Below are 25,394 nucleotides of genomic sequence, written 5' to 3' on the forward strand. Positions count from 1 at the left end.
TCTGATAACACCAACTCTACCTCCGTTCCAGCCGTCGTGGTGCCATTTTATGACGACCTATGAGAAGGTCTCATTGCACCAGAACACTTGGTCGATCATGAAGAAGGTGAAATTAATCCTCAACCAAATGCTTCTGTCCCTGCGACCACCGTTTTTCATCTCATAGAGAGCCTGACCATCCAGCTTTGGGCAACACCAGTCAAGCATGTCGACAAAATTCCACAGCTACCAATTCATCGTCGACATCCGACTGAGAACATCATTGGAGATCCGTCCGCTGGTATCCAAACACGCAGTACTTCCGGTAACATTAACAGATGTCTTTTTGCTTGTTTTATTTAACCAGGTGGAACCCAAGGACTACAAAGTTGCACTGAAAGAGAATTCCTGGGTCGAAGCCATGCAAGAAGAGCTGTTACAGTTTAAGAAGCTGAATGTTTGGAGGCTAGTGAAGAAACCAGAAAATAAGAAGCCAATCGGAACGAAGTGGGTGTTCCGAAAAAAGAAAGACGACAAGGGGGTGATCATTAGAAATAAAGCCCGGCTTGTTGTGCAAGGCTTTTGGCAACGTGAAGGTCTTGATCATTAGAAATAAAGCCCGGCTTGTTGTACCAGTCTCTAAGTCTTCCTTGGCACCTGGCCAAGAATCTTTTAATGACGACATTAATTTCGTAGTATTGTAATTCGACTGCACACCACGTATGCATCTCTACAATTCTTTCACACCACTGTGACGGGGGAATGTCATTAAAGGTGAACTTTATGTTGGATTCTGATCTTGGGATGTTTGGTTTGTTCAGAATTTGTGTCTGTGAAGCTGCATCTTCGACATCTGAATCTATATCGTTTCTGACTGTGGTTTCTTGTTCATTCATGAACAAGTGCTCGAATGCTTCACTTGGGTTGGGTATTTCCTCATCCTCTGACTTGTCAGATTCATCATCTGAGTTGACAATCATGTTGGAGGCAATACATGGCAGGACTCTTGGAGAGTCTTTTGTTGCTAGCTTGTGTATCAGGGTGGTGATGGGGTCTTCTTTCGAGATCGGAAGATCCAATGGAGCAACTGATGAGGCTATCATCATGTTGTCATCATGGGTGTGCTTTCTGAATATTTCTTTGGCTTTTGATGATGAAGGGTTGCTGGAAGAGGTACCCATGGTTCTTGGTGGGGATTTTCTTTGTGACCTGCTTCTTTGGTTAGACCATAGGCTTAGTGATGGTGAGGATTGTGAGAATGGAGCCTTGGCTAAAGGTTGTGGGTCAAAGCTAGGTCTTGCAAATGGGAAGGTTGGTAATCTCCATGGATCATCAACCATTGTTGAGACCTTTTGATGTTTGTGTTGTCTTTCAAGGTCTGCTAGTTGAGCCTTGAGAAACTTCATCTGTGACTCCTTATGGGAGAGAGTCATTGATGTCTGCATCGCAGGAGTGTTTCTAACCATTTCCATCAGCTCTTGGTGGAGATTTAGAATCTTTGTTTTAACTTCATAGATGATGTTTTCTATACCTTGAAGTCTGTTGACCAGGACTTCTTGGGTTCTGCTGAAGTTGTCTTGTTGAGCTAAGATGGTTGTGAGAACTTTATTCTGGGCAACAACATTTTCACTTTGCCAGTTTAAAGTTGCTTCTGCTACAGTGGTGGGGTTTGAGGGACCACTTGGTGTCATGATGGAAGAGTTTTGTATCTTCCATGAGTGTTTGGCTTTCTGGTCAGGTTTCTCAAACGGGGTTAATGGTGGGAATTCTGCTTGGTAATCTGATGATGAGGTGGATGGGGTGATTACAAAACATCTTTCCAGATTTCTAGGAGGCATGCTTGGTGGAGGTGATGGTTTGCAGGGTCCTGGTTTTGAATTTGGCTTCTGCGTTGAGCTACCATAAAGGACATAGTAGTCAAACTTACCTGATGGTTCACCTAGTAGACCAACGTTGGGGTCTCCATCTTCATACGTTTTCTTTAGGGAGCGTTGTGAGTTCTTCTTCTTTTTTGGATTGTCTTCTTCATACTCAACTCTGAAAGCTTCTTCTACGCAAGATGGACAGTTGCATACATCGTAACAGACGTGTTCTCTGTGTTGAGTTGGTGTAGGTGGTGGTATGGTTCGCATCATGTTTATTGTAGGGAATATGTTTCTTCGTTCTTGGTTTGAGAACTTGATCTCAACCATTCCATCTTGATGCTTGACAAACTCTGGGGTTGTGGTTGTCTGAACAGGGGTTTGGTGGATTTGTTCGTAATTTGTTATCCATTTTTCTGGTAACAGTTTTATCAACTCTTCTCTGGATAACTGTTTTGGAACATATGTGCAGGTTGGCATGGTGTTGGAATCAACATCAATGAATAACGCGTCTCCAGCGTTATCTTGTCCTGGGACCATGATGTCTAGGGAGTGGTTTTGTACTCTGTACGCCATTTGGTGGTGGAAGGTTGCCTGGAAAGTATTTACTTGTGGGGTTCCACCAATTTGGATCTGGGCTTTCAGGGCTGTAAGGAGTGATGGGTCATTTATGGGCATGTTGAAGTTTGGGTAAAAGGTGACAAACACGGTGCCTGCGTTCAAGGTGGTTTGTATAGTACATATACAAGCATGTTGGTATTCAACAAATCTTGTATCCACAAGGGCTATACGGGAGAACGCCGGTAAGCCTTTTCTTCTGTGAAAGGTAAGGGCTAATCGGATTGCACCGAAGTGGATTATGTGTGTAACCTTGGGCTTGATAGATTCTGGGTAGGTCTGACGGTAGGGAAAGGGTTACAAGGTGTTTTGAGGTGGTGGCGGGGAGTTGATGTGAATCAAACTTGGAGATTTGAACAAATTCTTTTACATGGGGGTTGGAAGTAGAACCAATATGAACAGTAACACCCCTGAGTTAATGTTGAATTTAGACCGGTTAACAATTTGGAGATCTTGAATATGTGTTTTGATAGTTTTTGGATTTGCCTTTGAAAGTGATTAAGTAGCTTCAAGTGTTTAAAAATCCTAACTGTTATTATAATAATAATGTAAACAAACATATAAAAGAACAGTAACACCCCTGAGTTAACGTTGAATTTAGGCCAGTTAACAATTTGGACGAAATTGGCAACGGTTGGGAAAATCAAGGGTCTAATTGCGAAAAAAATATTTTTGGACGAAATTCGCATATGTGACCAAACCTCAGGGACGATTTTGGCACTTTACTCATATAACAAAGAAAGAGTGAAAAGACATGTCTACCCCTGACTTAACGCTTAAATTTAGCGGAGTTAGTGATTTGGATGTAATTGACAAGAATTGGAAAACGTGGCTGATCCATATGCAAAATATAAACCTTTTGGATTAAATTCGCATTATTTTCCAAACCATAAAGACAAAAATAACACTTTACTCTAATATTATTTAGGGGCGAAATATGGGTGCAAGATGTTTACAATATGTATGATGTTTGTTTAGTTATTAAAGTTGTTTTTACCATTTTAAAAATATATGAAACTCTCTAGCTCATACATGTATACGAGGATATATGATTCTTTGACAAAAGTAATTTTGTTATAATTTCATCCATAACATTTTTTTTTCAAAGATAATTTATCTTAATTTGTCTAAAATCTCATGTCACATCCTATTGCCGTAGAAGGAAACGCAAGTCAAAGGGGCTAGCCCTTTTTTATTGAGAAGCATATTTATTATTGGAGGAGAGAGAGACTCGGATATTATTTTATAATTCGAAGAGGATTGAGACGTCGAAGAAAAGCAAGCTAGCTCGTTACTCAACTATTATTTTTAATTTGTTTTCAATGAACCGTGATACTTATTTTATCTTTGTTTCATTGATTATTATGAGCGGTTAAACTGTTAAACTGACTGAGTTTGGATGAATATTTTGTAGACTCGTTTTATTTTTTGTTTTGGATTGTTTTTGGATTGGTTTTACTTTGAAAAAGTTTTTATTGTTCTTTGTAAATGTCCTTCGTGCATGGATGCATATTAAGTTGTTTATTGTGTGTTAACAACTAGTTTGTGGTTTATTGTTAACATATTCCAAAGGAACGACAATTGAGAATTTAGAGATACCTTATATTCTACCACTTGAGAGACCGGGAGGTAATTAAGTGCCGTTTGTTTTGGTCGTTTGTGGGTGTAGGTAGTGATTGCACGGGAGTGAGTTACTATAGACTTCTTTAGATTCTTACAGATCCAAATTATAACCGAATTCAGTGAAATACCCCTTTACGCCTAGTGTATATTGTGGTTAGAAAGACTGAGAGGTGATTTAGTCTTTGGGGTACCTTAGCATTTAGGTAAGGTGAGACTGGGAAGTGATTCGAACCGTTAGACCGTTAAATTTTACATGATATCTAGGGTTTTTAGGTATTGTTGGTGAGACCGGGAGGTAATCTAGCGTACTTTAGTAATCTAATTCTGAGAGTTTACGAGCTCACTAGTAGGATTTCTTGCCTAGACAGTTATTTTTTTCAATTTGAGTTCCGATTTGTTCATATCTAGTTTCCGTCTCAGTTTTAGTTTCAGTATTCTTCAGTTTAAGTTAGATAATAATAGAGTTAATAATAAAAAAGCACTTGTATATTTGTTAGTCATAGTCTAGTTTAAGTGTGCTAGTGTCCTTTGGGTTCAATATCCATATATCATTAGGATTTTAATACAGTATAAGTAGACTAGCATGTCTAATGGTCTAGCATTAGGAGAGTATAGGTTTATAAATTTTGTAGGTCCCGAAACCGGATCCGACAACAAACGGCTTTTTTCTTGATACACGCTCGAGACGGGTACAGTGAAATCAAACGACCGAACAAAATGATATAACGATAATATAAATAGAAACGATCTCGTTATCGGTTGAAAGATTTAATATATTAAGTAAACGAACCGACCCCACCCAAGGTGAGTTCCCCTTGGGTGGGTGAAAACACCATACAAAACACACATTAAAATGAAATACAAAGTTCTATTTATAACCAAACAACTAACATTCTAGAAGACTTATCCCATTAAAGCTAAACGCGCGTGCCGAAGTCCTCGTTTCGTGTCCGGTTTTCTCGCCGACATAAATCATTAACTTGATCGTAAATATGTAATGGGTTTCGTAATTTGATATCACAAGTCACAACATTTTAGTCTTACAAAATTAAAACTAGAGTGTCTATCTAGGATAGGTTAAGTCTTAATAGACTGCATTTCAAAACATCATATCACTTGTAGAGCGTGTAAGTACTTGAGAAAAATAAAAGTAAAATTAGTTAAAAAAGTGTCTTTAGTTGAGATAAACTATTAAATGATTACCAAAAAGAGTATTCAGTGCCCTATCTCTGCTCATATTATTTACATCTTATTTAAGCTCTAGAAATGTTAGGCATGCAATAACAATAACAAACGTTTGGTGGCCATTTTGATCTAATAAATTAATTGGATCACAAAATGTACAATATTTCTATTTCCTTCCAGTTACATATCAAGACAAAGATATATATATGATGAAAAGGAATGCTAAAACACTAGAAAAAAAAATCAAAATTTTATAAAATAATTAACAAGTGTACAGATATCTTAATTTTACTATACAAAATGCTATGAGCAGTCAACATGTTTATATGATCTAATCCGATCCTAAAAGTGACTACACTTAAAGTAGGAAACTCTGCCTTATAGAGGTTCCTGAAAGTGTTGATAATCATCTTAATAGCCTCTGGCTGCTATTAAGCCTATGGCTACTTCTTAAGAGATTTACAGATACTGAGGGAGTGAGATGGTCCACGAGATGTAATATCCGGGTGAGTATTTGCTTGCCAAAGTACTTGGAAGTCATTTCAGATATTCGATCAATCTGTTAAAAAAATCCTTGAAAGTTAACAATTTGAACAAATTATAGAAAGTACATAAATTCCATTTGATATGCGAGGTAAATATGTTTTCTTGTGGTAAAATTTAAGACATACCTTTCCTCGTAGATGCGCAATTCAATTATTAATTGGTGTTCAATGTGCATTTCCCCACTAGCAGCCGGCCCACCACACTTTAGACAAGTGACGCTAGTGACAGCTTCCGTCAATTGTTTGTGCTCTGCCCGGAGTTCTTCATTTTCGTTCTGAGCCTAATTTTGAATAAAAATAAAAAACAATTTGAGAACTTACGTAGCTTATTTAGTATACCGCGCCGCTTCTATATAAACTTATGGACGTGCGTCTAAAATCAAAGAGATATGGCTTCACTCAAACTAATTTGCTATGAATATTGTATTTGTTTTATTACTCATCAAAAAATAAGAAATAAGAAAACAGTAAAAGGAAGTTGAGCCACTAACTGAGTGTTGTTATGCTTAAAGATGAAGTCAAACCAGTTGATGTTTAATTGATTGTCTATATAAACATATAATAATTTATATAAAACCCAAGATTTCTCGATATAGTATCACTTGACTAAGTGTGCCTCATGTGTGTATTAGGTCATACTGCAAATGTGCATTTTTATGCAAGTTACCTTCATCTGTGTTCTTTTATTGCTCAGGTGACGGTTCTCTTAATAAAGCCTGCATGGAATATAAACAATAAATATTGTGTTTAATAGACTTTTACTTAATACAGTTTAAGACCATTTGATATATATGAAACAGAATGTTTAAACAAGATATGATATGTTTATTTTACCTGATAGGGAAGATGTGTGGCTGCTATGAAAAATCAACATGACATGATGATCAACGTATGCCTTTCAACACACAAATTAAAATAAAGATCAGATTAGATCAATAAACAATAATTAGTTAATTAGCGAACAGAGACGGGGAAAGTACTTACATAGACTGTACAGGCCTACTTTCGTTGACACATTTTTCAACAAAAGTTTCATCACAAACGGTTTCATAATCTGAGTCAGAAGAAGAACATTCACTTTCATTAGGTACATCATTACAACTGTCTTCACTAGTGGTTTTGCAAAATACAGTTTTTGATTCCGACGTCAAACATCCCAACATGGATTCACAAACTTTATTACAAACTGGATTGTTAATAGTTTTGGTTAGATTCACACATGATTCAAAACGTGGTTCTAACTTTCTTTTTAGCTTACAACCCAGGTTAACCGTCCCACATTCACCAACATTTACATCACCAGCTGCTACACAAGACACATTGATGTCAGATTTATCAGATGATGGGACTGGAGCAGCAGTTTGAGAGGCAGCAGGAACAAATTTCACAGGCGTTGGTATTCTACCAACCCCGTATTCCATTTCTTCCTCTGGAAAAGTATTATAACTAAAGTGGGGCAAACTGGTGTAGTTATCATTGAATGGTGGTGGTACGGCAGTGTAATCGTACCCCAACCCCGCTTTAACATTAGTACTTCTCTGGGCTCCAATAAGATCATCTACTTCTCAGATGATGCCTCAAATCTTTCGACTTGTTTTTCCTTTTCTTTCTTATCAGAAACTTCGAGTTTTAATTTCTTAATTTCTTCTTTTAAATTATTAATTATGTCTTTATAATAAATGACATTATGCTTTTCTCGAAAAATTTCAAGTCTAAGATTAGCTACATTATCGTGATGAGTTTTAATCTTTTCAACGTAGATCTTGTCAGCTTTTACATATTCAGCATTTAACTGACGAAGTTTTGCATTTTCTTTCAAAACTTCGTCTTGATGATATCTATAGTATGTGACTTTGTTGATGCATGCTTGAGAACAAAGATTGTGATTTACCTCATCAGCTGGTGATGTGTCGGGAATGATAGGACATGCATGACTACTTTTACAAGCACTTGTCCCAACTTTATTTTCTTTGAACTGATTGTTCATTTGGAGCTTATCTTTCATTATTTCAAAAGACTTGATGGTAGAAATCAACTCTGAGAATGTCATGGTATACAGATTTGTGGTTCTTTTGATGGTAACCACATTGATGCTCCATGTATAAGGCAGTGAACTCAATAGCTTCATGTTGATCTGAAACAAACCATTGATGATACCAACACTTCTCATTTTGGTGACGAGTGACTCAAATCTGTTGATGAGAGAGGAAATCGATTCTCCTTTAATATCTATAAACATGTCGAATTCTCTTTTCAATATTTTCTTTGGGCTTTCTCCCATATCCAGATTTCCTCCAAGCTTAGGTTCGTAAGACATTTTTTTTTTAACTTGATTAGATTTTTTTTTTTTTTGGAAAGAGAAAAAAAATTTTAAGTTTTTTTAGCTACAGTACCGAGTCGCTACAGTGTTTCACATAAGTTGCTACAGTGTTTCGCATGAGTTGCTACAGTACTGAGTCGCTACAGTGTTTCGCATGAGTTGCTACAATACCCCCGTGCGAAGCGAAACGATTTGCTACAGTACCCCCCATGCGAAGCGATTGCTACAGTACCTCGGCGATGCGATTGCTGCAGCACCCCCCGGGCAATTGCTACAGTACCTCGGAAGCGACTGCTACAGTACCCAATGCGAAATTTTTTTTTTAAGAATATAGCACCCAAACTTTCAAAAAGTCAAAAAGACTTTAGTATAAAAATCAATAAATCGCCCTAGATCTGAGTTTTAAGCCGAATCTGAGCTCAGCACAAAAACTTAAAATACTAAAAACTTGGATTTAGTGATTCTCGTGTATTTCCAAGGTGTAAGGGACTCCAAAAGAGATGAGTAACACGAAATCAACCTCAAATCCAACAAAAAATAAGATCAAAACCCGAAAAGTTTGACTCGAAAACCACAAAAAGTCGAGCCGAAAGCTCTGATACCACTTGTAGGTCCTCTAAATGGATCTCAAGACTTGACTCGGATCAATCCGTGTTGTTGGTTAGCGGAAATCACCAACAACACTCGGATCTCGGATCTTAGTTTGTTTGGTTTATTTGCTTGAAAGAGAGAAAAGGAGAGAAGTAGATGAGAGAAAAAAACTTCTTTATTTCCAAGAGTTGTGAAAAGGGGTTGGAGTTCATTGAATAAATGGGTTAAGTGGCCCTTTTATAGGGTCCTCATTTATCCAAAACTTACAAAATAAACGTACAAACTAAACGTACCGAGTACGTACTAAACCGACTAAAAGCAAACTAAAACGACATATACAATCATAAAAATAATATAGAATATTGGCCCTACACACACAGTAAACTTTACTCTTCCCTAAAGGTGTATCGTATAAATGATTAACTAATTTCCATTACAGGCTTCACTATAGTTTAAAGTCTTCCTTCTGAGGAACTCTGCAGACGAAGTTCTGTCATAGCAAAAGCATCAGAAGTTTTTGGACATTGAGCTCCATCAGATTATTGAGGTTCACTTTATTTTATAATAACATTGACTTGTTTAACACGAAGGTATTCATTTTGTTTAAAATAGTGAAGGCTTGCAAGTTATTGGATGACAAATGGTACCCCAAGTTCTTTAAAACCATCACACTAAGTTCTTGCAGCCCCGGCCTCTTGTTAATGTTCCACATGGTAATTTGTGTTAGGATAATATCATAAAATTAATATGTAAAATACCCATTAAAAAACATAAGATTTCATGTTTACCATTTTGTTAAATAAAATTTTTAGTATTATTTAAAGTCACAATTTTAAAAATGCTTTATTTAATTTTATAGTTGTAAGGGATATTTTCCAGTAAAACCAGTTTTGGTTTGTACAGAAACCGCTTTCTTCATCGGTTGTTTTTCTTAATCGGTTTTTGACCGATTTTGATTCAAATTAACACAGTGTCGAGGATTATAAATCGGTCTCAGACTTACGATTTCTACATGTTCCGAACTGGTTCTTATAATACTGGTTCCAACCTGGATTCCGTTTCGGTTTTGGTTTTGGGTTGTAGCTTTGGTTATATCAGTAAGTAGTGGTTATGAATATTGAGTCTTGTGTAATGGATTATTTAAGAAGAATTGGACCAACCAAAGGGGCTGATAAGGCTCTGAGTTACAATCCAATCATGTTTAGACCGTAACCTATTAATTTCACAGGTAAATGAAACGTATGGCAGAATTAGATCCTATCCTTTTATTTTGTTTTTTGTGGACCGAGCAAAGCAAAGAGACTGAAAGTGTGGAAAGAGGAGTACAAGGGCATTTCAAACGACGAAAGGTGCATTTACTCAGTTGATAGAAGAAAGAGTGCAGCCGCTACGGCTTAGTTAGGGGGCTAAGAGTCATGGCTGAGACTTATAAGGAGAGTCTACGGTAAGCAACAAGAGTCCACGATACCTAAGCTATTCACATTTATAATTAGTAGTCTTTGATTATAAGAAGGGAGGAAAGTGAGACCATAGCCCTACGCTCTTCTTTAATAGCTTATAGTGCTGGGAAAGAGAAAGAAAGATTGATCTATTATAAGCAAGACCCTAATCTAAAGCCAGACACAAAGGCAATGAAAGGGAAGTGAAAGGTGGCATGAAAGTAGAATCAGATCTCCGAAGCAGACTGGTTTGAATTCATGTCATGCTTGACCTGAAAACTGCTTGAAAGCTAATCCTGCCTTCTTCTTGCTTGACTGACTTTCCAAAAAGCAATTCCAATAAGCCGGAACAAGGCCACGAAAGCTTGCTACCGCTTTACCTTGCACTTTCAGCAAGTGAGTTGACCTAATTTCCTTTTACACTATAGTAATTATTTTTTTTAACTTATTGTATGTATCTGTGTCACATCAGTTGATGAAATTTGATATCATAAATCCAATTCAGTAGGATTCCTTGACTACGGTGGCGAAGCTTGAACTTAGTGACAGCGGTGACCGAAGTCACGGACCTAAAAATTTTCAGTTCAACGATTCGGTTAGTGTCGGGTGCGATTCGGGTCGGTCGGATCAAACAATATGAAATCTAAATATCTAATTTTTCTTCATTCATTCAAATGATTGTTTTTATAATAATAATAATAATAATAATAATAATAATAATAATAACAACAACTAGATAATTTTTAACCAACAAAGGACTTAAAATATTCATGATAATGCGAGAGAAAGGGTGCAGTTACTCGATGCTGCGGCGTGTGTGGTGTCTACAAGGTTGAAGGCATTATCTTGTGTGCGGTGGCCGGTGGTCTCCAGAGCGATGGCCGACAACGGCGAACGATGGTGTGCGCTTAGTGGTGGCCGGTGGTCTCCAGTGAGTGACTTTAAGTTCTGTACTGAATGAATGAGAGATTGTTTTCAAACCCTAACCCAATGGCAATCTTGTTCTTTTTTGTTGTAGTTTAAACAAGTTTACTATTGTTACAAATAGTCTCCTTTAAGTTTGAGTCTTACATAAACAAAGCTTTTACTATTCGACTAATATTTGTTTAGAAAAATGCAAGGTTTTATAAAAAAATCAAACGCTGGGATGTTGTAAAAGAAATTTCTGTGGTGATCGGTAGCTTTTTGGAGAAATACCTTGTGGTGACCGCGCTCAATACCTATAAAAATTTTCGGACAAAAATCGCGAAATTTACTCCATTAACCGAGAAAACGGCAGTGGCCGGGGTCACCCCGGTCCCCATAAACCTTTGTCGCTACTTGACTAGGCAATTGTTTTCCTTGTTTGAGTTGCAGTCCGATTTGTTCATATCTAGTTTCCGTCTCGGTTTTAGTTTTAGTATTCTTCCGTTTAAGTTAGATAATAATAATAATAGGGTCGAATAATAAAAAAAACATTTGTATATTTATTAGTCATAGTCTAGTTAAGTGTCGCTAGTGCCCTTTGGGTTCAATATCCGAACATCATTAGGCTTTATTATAGTAGGTACACTTGCATGTCTAGTGGTCAAACATAGGAGAGTATATGTTTATAAATTTAGAACTAAGGTGTCTATCTAGGTTAGGTTAAGTGTATGTTTGGCAAAACTAGATAGAAACCGGTAGCTGAAAGCTGGTAGCTGATAGCTAGAAACTGGAAGCTGGTAGCTGTAGCTTTTTAGATATATTTAGGTGTTTTGGAAGAGTAGCTGGAGCTTTTTAGATATATTTAGGTATTTGGCAGAGTAGCTGGAGCTTTTAATAAAACTAATTGGGTGCCAGCGCGATGTGGCGGAGTGCGCGCGCAACCTGCGATCAACCACATAATCAGTGTCGGTACGTGATTCACTTGATATTAGTGCACGCATAACCTGAATGCAGACGTGTACTTCGTGCAAAGGCAGCAAGCGTGTAATCGTGGCGAAAATCATGAAACAAAGCTAAAATATATAGTAATTTCAAATAGATGGTTTTTTAAACCAACCTCTTTTGATTTGAAACCCTTTCCGACCCGACACCGTTTTAATCTGAAACATATTCTGACATGGCCCCTTTTGACCCAAAACCGTACCGACATGAACCGAACTAAATTAACCCTTTTTTATCACTCGTTCCGACAGTAATTTGGTCTTACACATGACCCGAGCTCGTCTGACTCGACTTGTTGCTAATCATAACCGGTAAAGAAGTATATCAATATCATACTCAAATTAAATAAAATAAAATGCTCTTTTTTATGATATAATGTGTTTTTAAAAAAATATTAACGTGTGAAAAAGTTATAGACTTTTAAAGAGTCATTGGAGTAGTTAGTTTTGAATAAGGGTAAAATATGTAACTATTATACAAATTAACAAAAGTTGATGAAAGTTTAAGTACCAAAATTCTAAATTCAATTGTAAAAGCTTGTAGCTTTTTCTCAAATGCTAGTAGTAGTAGCGTTTAGAAAAAAAGCTTTTTCTCCTAATATAAAAGCTTCAAGTCCATTGAACCAAACAAGGCTTTTTGTTAGATAGGAGCTTTCTTTTAAAAGCTTGAAGCTTGAAGTTCCTAAAAGCTCCTAAAAGCTTCTTGCCAAACATACCTAAGACTTAATAGACCGCATTTAGAAACATCATATCACTTGTAGAGCATGCAAGCACTTGAGAAACCTGAATGGAGTCACAATGAAAGTAAAATTAATTAAAATAAATGTCTTGCCCTATCTCTGCTCATATTATTTACATCTTAGAATCTTAAGCTCTAGAAATGTTAGGCATGCAATAACAAATGTTTGGTGGCAATTTGGATCTAATAAATTAGTTGGATCACAAAATGTATATATATTATTTCTATTTCCTACCGGTTACGTACCAAGACAAAGGTATATGATGAAAAGGAATGCTAAAACACAATAAAAAAAATCAAAATTTTATAAAAATAATTAACAAGTATACAAATATCTTAATTTTACTATACAAAATGCTATGAACAATCAACATGTTTATCTAATCTATTCTGATCCTGAAAGTAACTAAACTTAAAGTAGGAGACTCTGCCTTATAGAGGTTCCTGAAAGCGTTGATAATCATCTTAATAGCCTCTGGCTGCTATTAAGCCTCTGGCTGCTTCTTAAGAGATTTACAAATACTGAGGGAGTGAGATGGTCCACGAGATGTAATATCAGGGTGAATATTTGCTTGCCAAAGTACTTGGAAGTCATTTCAGATATCCGATCAATCAGTTAAAAAAAATCCTTGAAAGTTAACAATTTGAACAAATTATAGAAAGTACATAAATTCCATTTGATATGCGAGGTAAATATGTTCAATTTAAGACATACCTTTCCTCGTAGATGCGCAATTTCAATTATTAATTGGTGTTCAATGCGCCTTTCCCCACTAGCAGCCGGGCCACCACATTTTAGACAAGTGCCGTTAGTGACAGCTTCCGTCAATTGTTTGTGCTCTACCCGGAGTTCTTCATTTTCGTTCTGAGCCTAATTTTGAATAAAAATAAAAAAACAATTTGAGAAGTTATGTAGCTTATTTGGTATAAACTTATGGACGTGCGTCTAAAATCAAAGAGGTACGTCTTCACTCAAACTAATTTGCTATGAATATTGTATTTGTTTTATTACTCATCAAAAAATAAGAAATAAGAAAACAGTAAAAGGAAGTTGAGCCACCAGCTGAGTGTTGTTATGCTTAAAGAGGAAGGTGAGAATCGTCAAACCAGTTGATGCTAAACTGATTGTCGAAGGAAAGCATTATTGTATATAAACATATAATTTAAATAAAACCCAAGATTTCACGATATAGCATCACTTGACTAAGGGTGCCTCATGTGCGTATTAGGTCATACTGCAAATGTGCATTTTCATGCAAGTTACCTTCATCTGTGTTCTTTTGTTTTGGAACCAAAACTTTATTGGCAACTGCTCCAAGCTTAGTCTTCTGCTAAGTTGTCTTTGCATATTGCATGGGTGACGGTTCTCTTTATAAAGCCTGCATGGAATATAAACAATAAATATTGAGATGAAAAGAACACATTCGATCTATTATATATGAAAAGAATGTTTCTACAAGATATGATATGTTAATTTTACCTGACAGAGATGATGTGCGCCTGCTATGAAAAATCAACATGTCGTCATGATAATCAACGTATGCCCTTCAACACACAAATTATAATAAAGATCAGAACAGATCATTAAACAATAATAATTACCGAACAGAGACGGGGAAAGTGCTTACATAGACTGAATCAGATGTCTCGGCCTCCGGAGAAGCGACTGGATTCGAGTACCCTTCATAGCACACAGCGGCCGCAATGAATTGAACCCTGAGTGCTATATATTATATATATATATATATATATGCTAAAGGCAAACCCTAATCCAATGGACTATTATTCTGTTTGGGCTTGGGTCGACTGCAGTGTCTATAAAGTGAATAAGACTCATCATCTGTTTCTGAAAGAAAATAAAACACACCGGTTTTTCTTTGCAATATAATTTATTTTCATTCTAAACATAGAAAACAAAATGTCCACATTATAGAAAAACCTTGTAAAAATTGGATATATTTAGGTGTATATAACACGTTCTCGTATTTAAGGTAAATTTCATGACATCGGGAACACCGAATCCAAATGAAACTCATATTGTAAAGATTTCCCACGTGAGGTCAACTTATCACATACACTAAATTTGCAAATTTGCATGGTGTTACAAGGAGATGATTAAGTAAATTAAATTCCGTCTTTACATTTCTAGTGAGTCGTCATGCAATCTAGGAGAAAGTTTAAACGCGGTGCAAAAATTAAATGAAGTACAAATAAATTAAAAAGACCTAAAACACATACTACTGCAGAAAAAACATGAAATTACTATTATAAACATACACCCTTGATTTACAATTTCAAGAAATACATACCTTATCAGTTATCACCGTCGAAATATGCTCGCACTTTCAAATTTAAATGCAATATATAAATACACAAACATGGTATCAAAAACTTAATCTACTACAAGAAATGAAAATGGAAGAAAATGTTTATAAGGTAGGAAGGTATTGACACGAGAACCCGGGAAAGGCTAGATGTCACATTGAACACCGCTCCTGTCGATTCCAGTAATCCATGCTATACATCACGATAGTTTAAAATCCTTTTGACAATTATCTCATCGTCTCATTGGTGCAATCGGTACTTTCTTTCGCGTTATAATTACACATAAAAGTGAATAATCGAGCAACTGATAAGAAACTTAAGCACATACATACATAACTGCGCATGTGCCTAATTACGAATATATACAATTACATAACGTAATTATGTAATTAAGTTATGTAAACGTTTGTACAAAGTCACGCAAGTTTTATGTGCAACACATATGGGTTTTCTAAAATATTAAATTTTTTTATAATAAAAGGTATAACAATAATTAACGAGAATATTAGATGCTCCAACTTATGGTGTAAGTTTTTAAGAAAAATAGTGTTGTATAAAAAATTTACGAACGCTTTTAAAAATGGGAAATCTTAAAAAAAATAAAGTGAACAATCGTAGGTTATACAATTTTTACTCTCTAGCCTTTTTCTTGCACGAAAAACGGCGATCGTTATCCATCATTTGTCTTTTTATTTAAATTCTTAATCTTAGTGTTCAAATTTTTTTTTACACTTTGTATGATATACTAGTAGAAGAGCCCGCGAGTTACGGCAAGAACGCAACGCAAATACAGCTAATAATTTGATCAATTACTTTTCTTTGATAGGTTCTAGCTACAACTTTCACATCAATATTGAAAGTAAAAAAAACATGTTTACTTTCAAAGTCAAAGTACTTTTTAATAATTAAAATACCCACCATTTAAACAAAAAATAAAGATCTTCCAACCTATTTTTCCCTTTGAAGTGCTCCATATATGTTTATGTTAGGAGTTGTCAATCTTTGATAAATAAGTAAACAAAATTACATTAGGTTGTCATGATAAAATCAAACTGTTAAAAGTCAAACGTAACACTCCTAAAATACAAAAGTTGGAATGAAATCTTTTGCCTTATCATTTATTAAGAGAATATTTTTCTAAAAATCCAAAGAGAGTAATTTTGCATATTTACAATCGGCTCCTCCTTGAGTTGACCGTTTCACTTAGGATCTTGCTTCTCTTGAGGTATTTTCTCACATCCTACAATTCCTATTGCTTAATACAAAAGACAACAAAAACCGATCCCTAGATTATAAAATCCATACCTTGCATTTCAAAAAGTCGGTCACTCGTACTAAGAGGGATACAAAAGCACATTCCAATTCAATAACTAATTCAAATATTAAAGTTTAGAAATTTGTAAGACTTGGAGAATTTGCATGATCTTACATCAACTCATTTACTGAATATTCAAGCGGGTGTCAAGGATTTGTTTGGGTCAAAAGCATCAAGCATCAAGATGAACTTCCATTGATACACTAAGGTTTTTTTTTATTATTATTTTACAACAAAACCCTTACGAGTACTTTCAAAGTGAGAAATAAGTTGCACTTCAAGTTGTCTACGCATACATAATGATATACATAATTATTTTTCTTTTTGAAGTCTATGATTAATAATAATTACCCTCAAACCGATTTGTAAAGGTCATATACTTGCCACCAAAACTAGTTTATGACCCAAATCGATGTCTCCTCAAACCAGTAATTTGACCAAAGTTAACCAATACCCGCACGATGCCGCAACGAAGAAAATTTGTAACGCATTACTGGTTTCAATTAGTTTATCAACTCTTACGTGACATGCAAAACAATTTGCACAGTTCCAATCACTAAACAAATCAACTTCATAAACAGTTTCAAAATCACATCCAAAGTCATAACGTAAAACACCGCTTGCAATGCATCCATTTGTTCTTCACAACCATTGTTCCTTTACATTTAGTTGAAAAAAGAATCCAGTGACACACATGCTACCGACATCATCTGCAACTTTGTATCCCTTACAGCCTCTAGCGCGACTGAAAAGGGAAGATAAAGAAACACCATTCGAGCAAACTTCAATGCCTAAGCAAAAACAAAATTTAACTTTACAACAAAATGAAGCTTCGATTTTAACATTTTTATTTTAGTAGCCATTATTTTGATAGAAATGCTACCATCTTTCACCAATCCATTTACTACCAAAAGTCAAAAGTGGACATTTTATAAAGTAGTATGGTAATAAAAAAATAAATATAGAAAATGTATTTTACTTCTTTGTCGGAGTCAACATAAGTTCTTTACCATACCAACTAGGATATGTTGGAAAATCAATTTGGATTTAGAACTCTAATTGAGTTCAGTACACACAAACGCAAATACGGAATCGAAGTTGATCGGATTTATTGGATCAATCAGTGGGTTATTTGAAAGAATATTAAATAAAGGGTTTTGTGATGATGGCCTTTAATAATGAGATCGAAAGTTGATATTGAAATAGGAGGGATTAGGTGGGGTTTTTTTAACTTCTCAACTCCTCTTATATAATGATAAAAACTTCAAAGTATTTATAGACCTAGATATCATAACTTGACTAGAAATAGAAACTAGTAAAACAATTTGACTACAACTAGGAAACTAATAAAAGATAAACATAAATAAAACTTAATATATTTGAATTTGATCTCCTCTTTATCCTTCTTGAGATCGACCTAGCCACCCCTCGATTTTATCTTTAACGAATCAGGATTAAATATATCATTCACCCCCTTAATCTTGATTCGTTCCTTTTAAATCTTCAATCCCGAACAATTTCCTCATCTCTTCAAACTTTAACTTTGGTAGCGTTTTTGTAAGAATATCCGCCTTTTGTTTCTCTCCACTAATATACTCAACTTGGACTTCACCACATTCAATACATTCACGAATGAAGTGAAATCTAATATTGATATGCTTACTTCTTCCATGAAACACAGGGATTCTTCATCAAATCTATGGCAGATCTATTATCCACATGGAACGTCACCACCTTTTATTCATGCCCGGTTAACTCGCTTAACAATCCCCTTAACCATATAGCTTGACAAGCCGCAGTTGCTGCTGCCATGTACTTAGATTCACACGACGACAAGGCTACAGTTTGTTGCTTTTGTGAGAGCCATGAGATCAATACACCACCATAATAAAACGTCATTCCGGTGATACCTCGTCCATCCGTTTCATCCATACCATAACTACTATCACAAAAACCAATCAACTCTCTACTACCGCAACCATACGTTAAACCATATCCACTCGTGCCTTGTACGTACCGTAATATATACTTCAGAATCTGCATATGGGATTGTTTTGGTTCTTGCATGAACCTACTAGCAACTCTAACTGAGTAACTCAAATCAGGCCTCGTGTGTGTTAAATACCTTAAGCTACCGATTATTCTCTGATATTCGGTTGCATCAACGGGTTCTCCTTCTTCATCTTTCGTTACTTGCAACCGATGTTCCATAGGAATTCGAGTCGGGTTGCACTCGCTTTAACCTGCACTCATTAAAATTTTTTTATTATGTAACAAACATGAATTTTTTATTGCTAAGCTCAAAATATTAGAATGAAGTGGTATGTTACCGGACAAAAAAGCTGCGCCGCAACACCCAAATATACAAAACATAAATTGCCGAACAATCTAGGACAACATAAACAAAAACAAAATGACAAAAAAAACAACTTTAACCTTCAACCCAAACAAACCAATAGAAGACCTATCAAAATGAGTAGCCAGAAGCACTAAGGCAAAGACCAGCCACAGATATAGAACTTGACGCACTAATATAAAATTGAAACTCCAACCATGAGCAAGATGGAACTTCACTACCAATATTAAAGTGACAAGTCGAAAAACGTGGTTTAAGGGATTTCTCCATTTGGTTTGAAAGCTCTACCGTCACATTATTCAAAGGGGTGACTGCTTCAATTTCCTTCCCCTTGATCAGTTTGAAACCTAATTGACTAGCCTTATTTGGGTAGTACGGCCAGAAAACTAAAATGAATGCAACAAATGAAATTAAACAAATGATATTGATTTAGGGGTGAGGGAGTTGGCGGGAACCGGATAGTAGGGACTTGGGAGGGAATTTTGTGAGGAGGGAGAACATTAGTGACTTTCAAAATTGTGGAGGGAAATCGATTAATTTTAGCAGGATTTGGAATTTTCTAAGTTAACCCGAAAAAACTAATTAGGGTCGGGTCAAATAGGATCGAAAGGTCTAAATAAGATTAAACAGGTTAGCCCGACAAAGCCAGATTATAATTAGGTTCGGGTATCAAGTTTATTTTTTTAACAAAAAAAAAAAAAAAAGGTTTCGGTCATCCCAAATAACCTGAAATGCATTATATAGCCAACCAAAATTATTTTCGTAAATGATATTTTTTTCTCAACTGACAAACCCAAACCTTAATAGGGTAGGGTTGCGGGCTAGTTATAAAAAAAAATCAACTAACCGACATTAGTAACCTGAAAACCGAACAAATTAAGCCGATCAACAACCTTACTTGTATGATCAAGATAATTACCTCCATGATGTCATTCTTAGACAAAAATTAGATCAAGCTTGTTTCTTGCTAGCTTTGAAAACCAAGTTATTTCAAACTCTCCAAGATACCCACTAAGGCTATCTGCTATGGTGGGGGGCTTCGAAGCCCCTCCATAGAGCCACGTCATCATCACGTCATCGCTTCGTAGAAAACGGGGCTTCGAAGCCCGCCCCGCTATGGTTTAATGCCTCTTGGGCACCCCAATATATATAAACATGTATATATGTATGTGTGTGTGAGTGATGAAGAAAGAGAGGGCCCACCACCATTCCTTCCGCACCGGTCGTCCTGACAGCGCCTCTCCCCTCTGCGCCCACACCGACGGTGCCCCGCAGCGGTGTTTCGCGCCCTCTTAACGGCGCCCATAGCATAGAGCCTAAGCAGACATGACAATATCCTCCATCATATACTTAGATTAGTGCAACACTGTCTATTGGATTCGGTATGTGATCCCCAAGACTTTTTATATGAAGAAAAGTTACCTAAAAAACGCAATAGTAGTCCAAGTGCGAGTAACTATAGACAACGGGCATTATGAGTGTCAATGGTTCATTTGGAGTCTAAATGGGTCATATACACCTCAATTTACTATGAATCACTATATTAGACATGATAACTATGATTCATAATCATGTGACCTACCTGGACTATGTGTGATCATCATTAGACTCGAGTTGACTTTAAAAGACCACAATTGATCATTGGTAACAGTAATCGACCAACAAGGATCCTAACCTGCCATAACTGGCACTTCTTGAACATCAATAGCCATAGTTAGCTATCGACCTTGTTTAAACATCATTAACCATAACTAAGCTTTATTTGCCCCAAGTAACACTAACGTTTGTATTTTCTCAAATCACCATAGTTGATCAAAATTAGGGAATACTAGCGTGAATCGAATCAACAAACATCATTTACCTATCATTGACCATATTTGACCAATATTAGCCTTAATTGACAGTTATTAACCATTATAACAACCGATGCAAATTACGATTAATTTTGACCATATTTTCATAATAAAAAATAATGAAATTAATCAAATAGTTAATACATTTAGGCGTGTGAATTACTATCATAACACGAGCCACGTGAACCTAAACACGAATTTTATAGGTTTTGGTTTAGTAATAAATGGGAACACATGAACCATTTAGTTTTTGAACTATTATCAATCTATAGATGTTTTTTTTTAATCGTAGAAAATATAGTTTTTGATTATTGTGGATGAATCTTTGTGTCTGCGACTCTGCCCCAGTTTTTATTTGGGTATGTTTGGTAATGTTTAATTAAATAATATTAAATTTTGTAATTCAAGTTTTATATGCTGTTTCATGTTGTTTAAATATGTTGTTATGTACATATTTTTTGAAGCTGCTTCGTGGGATCTGGTCCATCTGGATGTCAACCCCTGCTCGGAACAGAGCTAAATTTGTTTATTTCAGTTAAAAGTAGATATTGAATGTATTTATACTAGAATTACCCTGACTCTAATTTTGAATCGCCAACTTTAATTCTTTTATATTTCATATGCAGAAACAATGCTAATACAGGATTTAATGTGCTTTGTGATGGACTCCTTGATATGAGATTGAATCCTCAGGTCAGGCATGCATCATCACTATAACTAATATTTCAGTTAACTGTCTAATTGCAGATTAATATGTTGAAATATAAAAGTTTGCGTGCTAATCAAATTACCGGTAAGTTTGACAGCCGAAGAGATACTGGCTGGTTCTGTAGGAAGTAAATCAATGGAAGGACATCTACAAAGTTCAGTTGCATGTGATTTCTTTTATTTCGTGGTTCATAATGTCGCTAAATTTCATAAAATTGCTTGATGGCAATCGATTATGTTAAATTCTTGTTAAGTCATTCATGTAGAAAATCTCATGATGGTGAGTTACTTAGATTTTATGTTTTGACTTCGTGACATACTAAATATGTTGTTAAATTTCATATAATTATTGTGATTGCTGTAGAAATATGATAATGATGTAGAAATAAGTTCATGAATGGTTTCTGTATAAAATCTAGTTAATAGTTGTTTTCCCGAACTTGTACATTTGTATATTATGTTTTCGATTGTTTGTTGCAAGGGAAGTATATCTTATTAGTATTTTTTTAATTGTTGTACACATCATTACGACATTGATTTGCTTAAATGTAAATTCAGCGTATAAAAATTACACAGACTAATTAAATGACTGTTTAATAGACTCTCATTACTTATTAGGTGATGGGTGAATGATTATGGCAACACAAGAGATTTATATGAGATTAAAGGCTAAAGGATTTGACAAGAAATGAAACGACCCAGCCCGTCCTCAGTGTCTGACCTGACTCGCCAGCTTCAAGTTTAATCGGCCAAAATTGGTTGGGTCAGTTAACTGGTTGGCTTGGATAACGATGGGTCAAAACTGCCTGTGGAGAACATGTCAAAACTGGTTGAGTCGGGTAATGGGTCAAAAATGTTTGGCTTGGTTGGCTAATGATTTATATAAATGGCTCAGTTATTATCATATGCAGTAATGCAGATATAGAGAGTATATTGATTATAACTGGCCAACTAAAAACCTCAAAGGTTGAGGTGTTCAACTTGGGAGCTAAAAGCCCAAGCTGTAAGCAGATGTTGCGCGATTCAGGCACCCGTAATTTTTTTGGTATAAGCACAGGAATGGCTATTAGGATAAGTAAATAAATACCCAATCTGAGCTACGTAATTTTTATAAAGAGGATAAAAAATATTAGTCTTTTGTGGTTATATGTTAGGTGTTCGAGTTATTTTCCTATACGTATTTTTCTTTTGAATCAATTACAATGACTTTTATAAAGAAAATAAATTAACATTTAGATTTCTTTTAATCAATGCTAATGTTTGTTTATATGATTGATAATGGCAGGGTAGATATCATGGGAAGCTTTGGAGTTAAGTTTTATGAAAGCGAAATTCTCATCGAAAAGAAAGTTTAGACTTCGTGTAAACATTTAGAATTTTGAATATGTTACTTGTACACATTTATTTTCTATCGTTTGAAATATATTTCGGATTGAACTTATACTTAAAGTTATAATATTATAATTTCTACATATACATTTTATTAAACTTTTATTTTATATTGTAAATCATGCGATTTGTGTAGCAAAATTATATGCCACTAAAAATAATAAATATATTCAAATAGAAACAGTTTTTACTAACACAAAGTTTGTGTCACAAAACTTTTTTGGATTGTGGCAAAAAAAAAGTGTCACTAAAACTAGTATGAATATACAACAAAATTTACCTTTTAAAGGCACAAAATTGTGCCACAAAAGTCTTTTTATTTATTTGTGGCAAAAAAATAAGTGCCACTAAAGCCTAAAAACTTTGTGTGGCATATCAACAATGTGCCACTAAAAGGCTTAGCGACACGATTTCTAGTGACACTTTATGTGTGTGCCGCACATTCTTACATGGGTCTATAGTGGCACCTTTTTGGTTTTTAGAGACACTTTTTGTATGTCACTATATGGCATTCTTTTTGTAGTGTTCGAACATAACGGATATGCCGAACGACGACATCGTCACCTCGTTGAAACCGGCTTATCTCTTCTCACACATGCAAAATTACCGACCATATATTGGCCATTTGCCCTAGCCACGGCCGCTTATCTCATTAACCGGCTACCCACTCCTACTCTTAATAATACTTCCCCATATCACAAATTATTTAATAAGCAACCGAACTATGACAAGTTAAGAAGTTTTGGTTGCCTTTGCTATCCTTGGTTACGACCATACTCCCCCATAAACTATATCCAAAATCTACACAATGTATTTTTGTAGGATATTCCCCTTCCCAAAGTGCTTACTATACACTTGATCTTGTTTCTAATAAAATCTACACTTCTAGACACGTTCAATTTATTGAAAATAAATTCCCATATGAAGAACTTACCACCACACAAGTCTCCCCCCCCCCCCCCAATGCCTTGGAGTGGCTTCCAATTGCTATCCCCATCATCACATATTCCAATCCTTCACCCTCTTTGGCTTAACTTGTTCCTATTACTAGCACAACAAACCCACTACCACAAAGTAACTCCACTCCATCATCTTCGGCTCCCTTATCTGTCTCACCCCAAGATTCCATCCAAAACAACTACCAACCCAATACATCAACCGACCCAAATTCCACTCCTCAATCCAGCCCAGATTTAAATCCCACAACAGAACCAAATCACAATTTCAACCCTCCTGTTTCAACTACTATTATTCCACCCATTGACAATAATACTCAACACCAAATCCCCACACCTCAACCTACTGCCACCGAAATCCCAAACTCACACACCACTCACCATCAATCAGACACCACAAATAATACTACCACCACATCCACTGAACCCATTGCTCAAACTCGTATTCGCAAATTTAACCCACGTTATCACAATCCAACCTTTCAACTATACACCGCCATAAACGGTCCAATTTCCGAACCTTCAACCATTACCCAAGCCTTAAAGAACCCACTTTAGAGAAATTCCATGACCGAAGAATACGAGGCCCTAATAAAAAATAACACATGGACCCTTTTACCTTCCGACCACGCATCCAACCTTGTTGGCTCTAAATGGGTCTTTCGTACCAAATATAAACCCGATGGTTCAATTGATCGTCTCAAGGCTCGCCTTGTAGCCAAAGGTTTTCACCAACGCCTGGGGATCGACTATGCTGAAACGTTTAGCCCAGTCGTAAAACCAGCCACTCTTCACCTGATTCTTTCTTTAGCCGTTTCACAAAATTGGAGCCTTCGCCAACTCGATATTAATAATGCCTTTCTACAAGGCATATTATCTGAAAACGTATACATGGCTCAACCTCCCGGCTTCATAAACCCGTCCTTTCCATCTCATATATGCAAACTAAACAAAGCCATATATAGGCTTCGGCAAGCATCACGTGCTTGGTATGAAGAATTAAAATCTTACCTCCACCTCAAAGGTTTTCAACCCACCATCTTGGATCCTTCTTTGTTCATGCACACTTCCAATTCTTCTCCCATATATATATTGGTTTATGTTGATGATATCATCATCACTGGACCAAGTTCTGAAATCATCAACTCCTTCATCTCCTCTCTTGCAACCAAATTCTCCCTTAAAGATCTCGGCACCCTATCATACTTTCTTGGTGTCGAGGTTCTTCCGCATTCCCATGGTATGCTTCTCTCCCAAACTAAATACATCCATGATATCCTCCAACGAGCCAATATGAGTGAATGCAAGCTGATGACCACACCAATTACATGCTCCGAGCCAATTACACTGCATAGCGGCACACCAATTCCGTCACCCATGGAATAATACCCACGAAATAAGAGCATTAGTCGGTGCTCTACAATACTTTCTCTTACACGACCTGACGTGGCATTCACGGTTAACAAGTTATCACAATATATGCATGCTCCAACCACCACTCATTGGAATGCCCTCAAACATCTATTGCGGTATCTACACGGGTCAATAAACAAAGGTATTCTACTCCGTCATAAATCACCATTACAGCTCCATGCCTTTACAAATGCAGATTGGGCAGGTGACAAAGACAATTACCGCAGCACAACAGGTTATATTGTCTATCTCGGATCTAACCCAATAGCAT

At 36.0% G+C, this 25,394-nt stretch overlaps 1 pseudogene; it reads right to left on the reverse strand.

Annotated features, from left to right (window-relative positions):
- Positions 1-18,185: 18,185 nt before the first annotated feature.
- On the reverse strand, positions 18,186-18,659 carry LOC143560707 (secreted RxLR effector protein 161 pseudogene; annotated as a pseudogene).
- Positions 18,660-25,394: the final 6,735 nt, after the last annotated feature.

Source organism: Bidens hawaiensis, unplaced genomic scaffold, assembly GCF_021521415.1.
Source record: "Bidens hawaiensis isolate Kalapana, Puna unplaced genomic scaffold, B.hawaiensis_p1.1 tig00020430_1, whole genome shotgun sequence".
NCBI classification, from domain to species: domain Eukaryota; kingdom Viridiplantae; phylum Streptophyta; class Magnoliopsida; order Asterales; family Asteraceae; genus Bidens; species Bidens hawaiensis.